Source organism: Palaemon carinicauda, chromosome 3, assembly GCF_036898095.1.
Source record: "Palaemon carinicauda isolate YSFRI2023 chromosome 3, ASM3689809v2, whole genome shotgun sequence".
Taxonomy (NCBI): Eukaryota; Metazoa; Arthropoda; class Malacostraca; order Decapoda; family Palaemonidae; genus Palaemon; species Palaemon carinicauda.
In genome coordinates this window covers 62,056,957-62,064,456 of record NC_090727.1, presented here as the reverse complement: position 1 = coordinate 62,064,456, position 7,500 = coordinate 62,056,957, and the positions used below count along the sequence as shown (strand labels likewise).

Here is a 7,500-nt window from a genome sequence, read left to right as displayed (position 1 = left end):
ATTATTGTAGTTGGGTAAAATAAGTGTCTTTATTAACAATGTTTGTGTGTATATACAGTAGATAAAATGTGTTTATTTATATTATATATATATAAATATTCTTATACACACACACACACACATATATATATATATATATATATATATATATATATATATATATATATATATATATATATATATATATATATATATATATTTGTATATGTATATGTATATGTATATGTATATGTATATGTATATGTATATGTATATATATAAACTTCTTTAATGATTATTGTTAGCACTACCTCAAATTTCACTCACCCAAAAAGGATGTTGCTGATTTTGATAATGGTAATGATGATATGATTATGATTATCCATATTATTATGATTACTGTGTTAAGATTATGATTATTGTATTATTGATTATCATCATATCTTATTGCACCATTGTTTTACTCATTAGAACGCTGTATCATTTTAAAGGTTCAAGGTTTAAAGGCTGCTCATGAATGCCAGAGGCAAGGGACAGTAACATTTTATATTAAGCAGGACAATGCCCTAGAGACTGACCATATTACATATGATCAGCACTCGAGCCCCCTCTCCATCCTAGTTAAGACCAAGGTATGGCCAACTACACAAGATGTGATACATAATTTGGCCTGGCTTCCAGGAGGGACATTCGGCAACATTTGTGTAATAAAATCTGTTATTTATCCCCTGTCCTACCAGTTTTTGTTCTTCCTCTATTCATGGTGACCCATTTCCTCCTAGTACGGGAGAATCCGCAGGGCAAGTCTTCACCAAGGTTAGGGAGGGCACCAATCTTGGTCTGACATTTCCTCCTGGTAAGGGAGAATCCACAGGGCAGGTCTCCACTACGGTTAGGGAGGGCATCATTCCTGGTCTGACGTTCACTGTCTCCATCTATATACTCTAGTTCTTTCACGGTCATGAAGCGCTTCCGTGATTTCAGACTTCTTGTTTCACGGTAGCTGTAGAGCTATGGTATCTGGACTGGTTTCAGGTGATGCGATGCTGGCTAGTCTGTACAAAGCTGGTAAAGGTGTTGCTCTGTGTACCAGTGATTAGTTTGCAGGCATTATTTAGCTCAATATTCACTCTTTTGGCATGGCTTTATCTTTTTCACAGAGGAACACTAAATTCTTCAATGGAGTAACATAGTGCTAAAGCTGTTTACTTCAAAGATTTTGCCTTAGCTCCCTTCTTGGTGGATGCTATTTAGCCGAGGTAGTTATTTTTAGTAACCACTTTTTTCTTGAGCTTGTTGACATAAACCTTGAAAATAAAGTCTCTTATCAAAAGTGACATAGATAGACGGGATGTGAATGGTTTTCCAGTTCTTCAGTTTGTAATTTAAAATTTTATTTTTTTGTATCCCTGGTGGGTGTTCAAATGGAGTAAGCATACCTAGGTAAATATGTGATTTACCTTAAGATACCATCATTTGTAATAGTCTGAGAGAAATTGGGTCCCCCTTCAGTCTTCCTTTGATGGTTTTAAAGAGCCTCGACTGTTACTATGCAAAGATCGTCAGCATATATAAACCTCCGGATATCCTGGAGTTGTGGAAGGTCATTTGTGTAGGTATTAAATAACAATGGGGCTAGTATGGAGACCTGCAGGACACCATTTGTCTGATTCTTCCACCTACTCATCTTGCCATCCATTTCCATATAGAAACATCTGTTTACTACGAGTGATCCGATGTGTACAATGACGGAAGTTATGGGCCATTTGGGTGACAGAATTGAAGATCTCTATATTTGATTATCATAGGCGGCTGTGAGGTGGACAACCATAACGCCTGTAATTTATTTAGTCTGATCCATCCTCTATAAATTGAGTCAGGTGCAAGACCTGACTGCAGCATGATCATCCAGGTCGAAAGCCTGCTTGGTCTGGTGTCAGTTGCTCCTAGGTGGTGGTGGTAAAGCATAGTAAGGATATTCGTCAGTAACTCTTAGGTGAACTTGGATCTCTACCAGGCTTGAGGAAAGAGAGAATTCTATCTCTTCTCCATATCCTTAGGATGCAGTATGTTTATGCTCATTGAAAAAGACAAGAAGCCAAGCCCCAGCCTTATCTCTTGAAAGGCAGAATCATCTCGACCACAATTCCATCCAGACCCCAGCTTTCCCTGACTTCTTGTGTTTCATAGCTGATTTTAATTCATACATTGTAAACGGTTCAAATATATAATCACCCTGTAGCATGATGCATTGTATGCCTTGCTTCATTTTCGTTAAGTATCCCCCTTTCTCTGTTTTAGTTGTTGATCTTATCATTGATTACAAGTTTATGGGCTACTTCATTAAGGGGTGAATGCTGTTATTCGCCGAGTAAGCTTTTTTATGGTGCTCCAGGCTTTTTTTACTGTTGTGGGCCATGTTGATGTTTGTGATGGGTTTCTTACCAGCGTTCATGTCTTTCATGGTGTAGTAATGATAGCAAAACCTTGCCTAGAGCCATAGTGTTTTTGGTTAAAAGATCGGAATTGTAGGCCTGTACATACACCTGGTTGGATTATGCTTTGATCCGAGAGATCAGGGATATATGAGTCTCCACAGCCTCAGGAATGTTTTCTTTCATAGCTCCTATTGCCAGGAACTGGAAGTCTTCGTATCACTCAGGGTCAGGTACGATGTTTGCAATTCCAAATCAGCCTAAGGTTAGTTTGATCTGGGGTTATGGTATTTTGGTTTGAGAGGTTGTACGACTGGTTTTATATCAATGGCTACTGTTTGGTGTTGATATTTTGGTATTGGGTCCATCATTGTTCTTGAACGATTGGTGGTGTTTTAAAGAGACAGATGCCAGGTCTGAATTGTATACTCTCCTCCATTGTGAACTCAAAAAATTGGTATCATATTTTGCATCACACACGGTTGAGATAATTAGCAAGGGCCCATTCCTACACAGCCTCTCGATCACTGTCAGTCCAGTGCTTGTCTCGAGGCCTAAATTTTATAATACAATCGATCGTGGTTGGTGCTCCCATATCCCCATACAGTGTTGTGGCTATTGAAGTCCCCCAGCTACGAGAGACAGGGCATACTGTCAGGGATGCTATTCTGGGACTGTGAGAAAGTAGGGGGTGAAGTTTGTTGATGGAAGTAATGCTTAGGTGTTTAGTTTCCACTTGGAGGATCTCCAGCCCAACCTGGGATAGGTCTCTACTTTTGTGAATGATGGATTTTTCGCTACCCTATATTGCACTTCCCTAGACTGGTTATTGATGGGAAATTATTGAATCCATGCCAGGGGTTTTAGACAGTGATTTTTGCGAGTCTCCTGGATGCCTAGTACAGCGGCCTTCAGGTTAGCAAGCAAATCTACTTCTGTTATTCACGGGTCCTCGGCATTGATGCTGATAATTCTGAGATTGCTCATCTTGCCAAGACACAGAGGGCTCATCCTTTTACCACCACCTCTTGGGCTGGGTAGGGTGCGTGGTGTAACAACTAGTCTCTAATAATTTAGATTAACAGGGACACAACGTAAAGGTCTGCTACATATGATTGAGTATGATTATATTTAATTATGATTATTATTGATTTTGATTATTAGCTAAGCTTCAACCCTGGTTTTAAAAGCAGAATGCTAGAAACTCAAAGGTTCTTAACAGGGAAGGCAGCCCAGTGAGGGAAGGAAATAAGGAAATAGTAAGTCAAACTATACGTAAGTAATGAATATGAAATATTTTAAGATAAATAACAATGTTAAAATAGACTTCACCAACTTTTTTTTCAATTAGATTAAATTCTAACAAATGGCATATTGATTTATCACTATCCCCGTATGGAGTTCTATACATAAGGGAGTTTTCTTAACCTTTTTCCCTTTATGCAATATTAACTTTGAAACAGTATTGTCATTATCCCTTATCATCACTTTGTTATTTACTATCATATCTATTTGGACATATTTATGTATGCAATATAAAAAGTAAATTCTAATTATGATAGTATGTTTTAATGCATTTCCAATTATCAAAAAGTATAACTTATCATTTTCAGATTCATTTCAGTTTCATTATATTCAATTGTTACTTAATTTCTCATGAACAAACTTTGAGTATCATGCTGGATTTTACCGTGTTTTTATACATTTAGAAAAATACTAACTTATATCATTATTTCAGATATCACGGTGCATTGAAAATAAATAATAGGTGAGAATCTTACCCACTAGACAATCAAGCCCTCTGTAAGAAACTGTACAAGCTAGGAGATCTAGACTGAATAGAAAAGACAAGCCACTCCTCTGGAAGTACCCTACGATCAAGACAACACATCACTTGTGGCATTCAAAGGTATGAACCAGACTTTGATTTTTCAAATATATTTTTCTTGTGATTCTAGGATGCATTTATCGATGTCTTGTATATATTTCTTATATCTAGGGTGTTTTAATATCTGATTGGAACCGGCTTTGAATTTCCAGAAAACAAAAAATTCTCAATGAATCTATGGTGTGAGTCAATGTATTATATTTTTTGTTATATCTGGGGTGTATCAATATTTGATTACCATACGCTATTATATTTTTTCTGTTCTAGGTTTGCCCGTTTTAATTACTGTAGAATCTGTTTTAATTTTTTTCTATTTCAAAGTATTATAATGTGCTATAACTGCTTGATAATTTATATTTATTGGATACGATGAAATTATTCTTTCCATGGATCTTTCAGTTTTAACTGGCTTATGTTCTAAGGGTTTAGTAAGGCTCAAAGCTTCCGATGCATAAGTTGATACTGGTAGGAACCTCTCATTGAATACTTTTATTTTTAGAGAAAGTATCATTTTTACTTTCCATAATCTCAGTTTGTTTACCGAAAAGTCTCCATTCCATGATTATCCTTCTTGAAATTTTGGGCTCATTTCCTCGGGAAGCACTTGGTGTATGCCCTAAGTGTGTACATTCATTAACAAGTTTTGGGTTCATGTCCCTAATTATGTATATTCATTAACAATCTCTAGAGGTTCGTCCATAACTCTCTATTTGTTGTGTCTGCCTTTTCATTGTACATTATCATAGTTTTACTCAATTCATTTTAAGTCCTACGTTCCTGCTTTCTCTATTCAATCTTCAATTATCTTTTGCAATCCCTCCCACGAAAATCTAAATAGAACTTGTCATCTGCGAATCTTAAAGTAGTTAAGGTATTCCCCATTAATGGTAATTCTCACAGTTTCCTAATCTAAATTCTTATACTGCTAGGTGTACACAGCTGAACAATTTAGGAGAGATGGGGTCTCAATGCCTAACTGTTTTCTCAATCAGAATTTTCTTACTATATGTAGTTTTAGAATTGATTTAATTCCCGTACAGCTATCTTCAATTGTTCTCACATGAGATTCTTTGAAGGGCTTTCATTACGGCTAAAATTTTGACAAATTCAAAAGTTTTCTTGGTCTATAAACGCCATACATAAGTGGTTTGTCATACCTCTAAAAGTCACTACTTGTGTTGTTCTTGTACTAGGTGTGTACACTTATAATTTTTATTTATTAATCCTTAGTTATTTGTAAACTAATAGTCATGAATCTTGTTAGTTATATCCTATAGGCTAGAATCTATCGAACATCTGAGTATATTTTCCAAAATTCTATCTTACTAGTAATTAAAGAGAGTAAATGAATAAATTTCGAATACTGTTAATAAGCGCTGGATCAGCATGAAACTCTATGTATAGACTCTAAAAGAGTACTGATAGTTTACTCGACAGAAAGTTATCAGACCAATAATTATTTAAGCAATTAATCGTTTTGTAGGTGCTAATTTCAAAAGTTCACTCCTCCCATAATATCAGCGTCAAGGACATTAGATGTCAGGATGCCAGATAACTCCTAATCAATCAATCAATCCTTCCTTGATACTCAGACGATCCATCTGAAAATTATGTGTATCCTAGAAGGATTTTTTTGTTGTTGTTGAATAGTAATTAAAAGCACAAAATACACAGGAAAAGGCTGGGTTTGGTATCAGAATAAAACAGGGGGATAGGAAATTACAATGGTGCACTTGATTGAATGATTCTGATCTTTGTTGATTAGCAATTATCGATTAATTAAAGATAACAGTACACAGAAATCAGTCATGTTCGATATCAAATGAAAGAGGAGAAACAGAACACAACGGTGCAGTAGACAGAAAGTGTCTTTATGAACACAGGTTTCATTTCTGAAACGGGCATATAATTTTCCTAAACCGTTCCATCTTCAGCTCGTAGTAGTTAGTTGAAACTTGTTCCGTTAGCTCGTTAATTACATGGCTACGGTCAGTTCTTTTTGGAGAGGCTTACTGTACTAGTCATTAATTCCAAGGGAGTTGCGATTGTGTTTTCCATACTATAGCTATTTTCAAACTATTTTCCCTTAAGTATTAATCAAATTAGTTTGCAGACTTTTCTTTACGAGGTGAAGAATGATTCTTATATTCAATCATAAGTATGTAGGTTGTAAGTTGTGTTTGTATATGAACGTGTAATGTATGTATATACAACACTAATTTCTAATTAGAAGTAATGTTACCAATAGAAGAGTCTTGCAATTCATACTGTCCTTCATGGTGAAGTTTTTAAGCTCGAAATAAGCTTTTAATCTCATATATTTTTCTCTTGACCCTGAGCGAGTTTGTTGCTTTTTAACATCTGGGTTTACTAATGACATTAAGAAGTTTTTTATCGTTCTTCTTTTCTACGGTCTGCTTTGCTGGACCTATTTTGCATGGGAATCCTACTCTCTGCAGGAACTGGTCATTTTTTGTAATGAGGTGCATTTGCACTGACTCGCATGAGTGCAATTTTAGCTCGGAAAAGCTTCCTACTATCTGATTGGTTAGAATTGTTTTGTCCAAGCAATCGGCTATTAGGAAACTTTTCCGAGCTAAAATGGCATTCCTGGGAGTCCGTGCAAATGTGCCTTTTAAGATTTTTTTTTTAGTATAGTCGCGTACCCAACTTGAATCTTACCACGGGCCATACAATTAAGAGATCGATACTATACCACTTTACATTACGAAAGCAATCCACAAAACTAATATTTTGATAAAGATTTTTTTTACGTAGTATTTCAGATTTTGTAGGCTTAGTTAGTTATAAAACTAACATTTAAATTATAGGAATCCAAGAAAATTCTTGTAAAGCATCTAAATTCCATAAATAATTGCGATAACGAATGTAAATATGATTAATGTTGAAATACATCAAATGAATAAAAAATAGAATATCGTGCCCAAAGATATTTAGAAACCAGGCATAATAAGATTACTAGAGAATTTTTAATACTGGCCATTTAAATAGAAATTTGAGATCAAAATTTTGATGGAAATTTTAAATCTAGTGAATTAAAAGATATATTCTTTACCTCAATTAGCAAAAAAGGTGTAGCCAATCTGATTAATATTCATCGAAGGAAAATCCTAGGCTACAAAATTTCAAGTTTCAAAATAACTCTAAATAAAAAGTGCCTAAAATTTTCGCTCTAAG

General features: G+C 35.2%; 1 long non-coding RNA gene across 1 annotated transcript in view; it reads left to right on the top strand.

The window, feature by feature from the left end:
* LOC137637553 (uncharacterized) overlaps positions 1–4,319 on the top strand; it is a 14,500-nt gene extending 10,181 nt beyond the window's left edge. The window contains exon 4 of the long non-coding RNA XR_011043702.1: positions 4,153–4,319. This is a non-coding gene — a long non-coding RNA (uncharacterized lncRNA). The remainder of the gene's footprint in view (positions 1–4,152) is intronic.
* Positions 4,320–7,500: the final 3,181 nt, after the last annotated feature.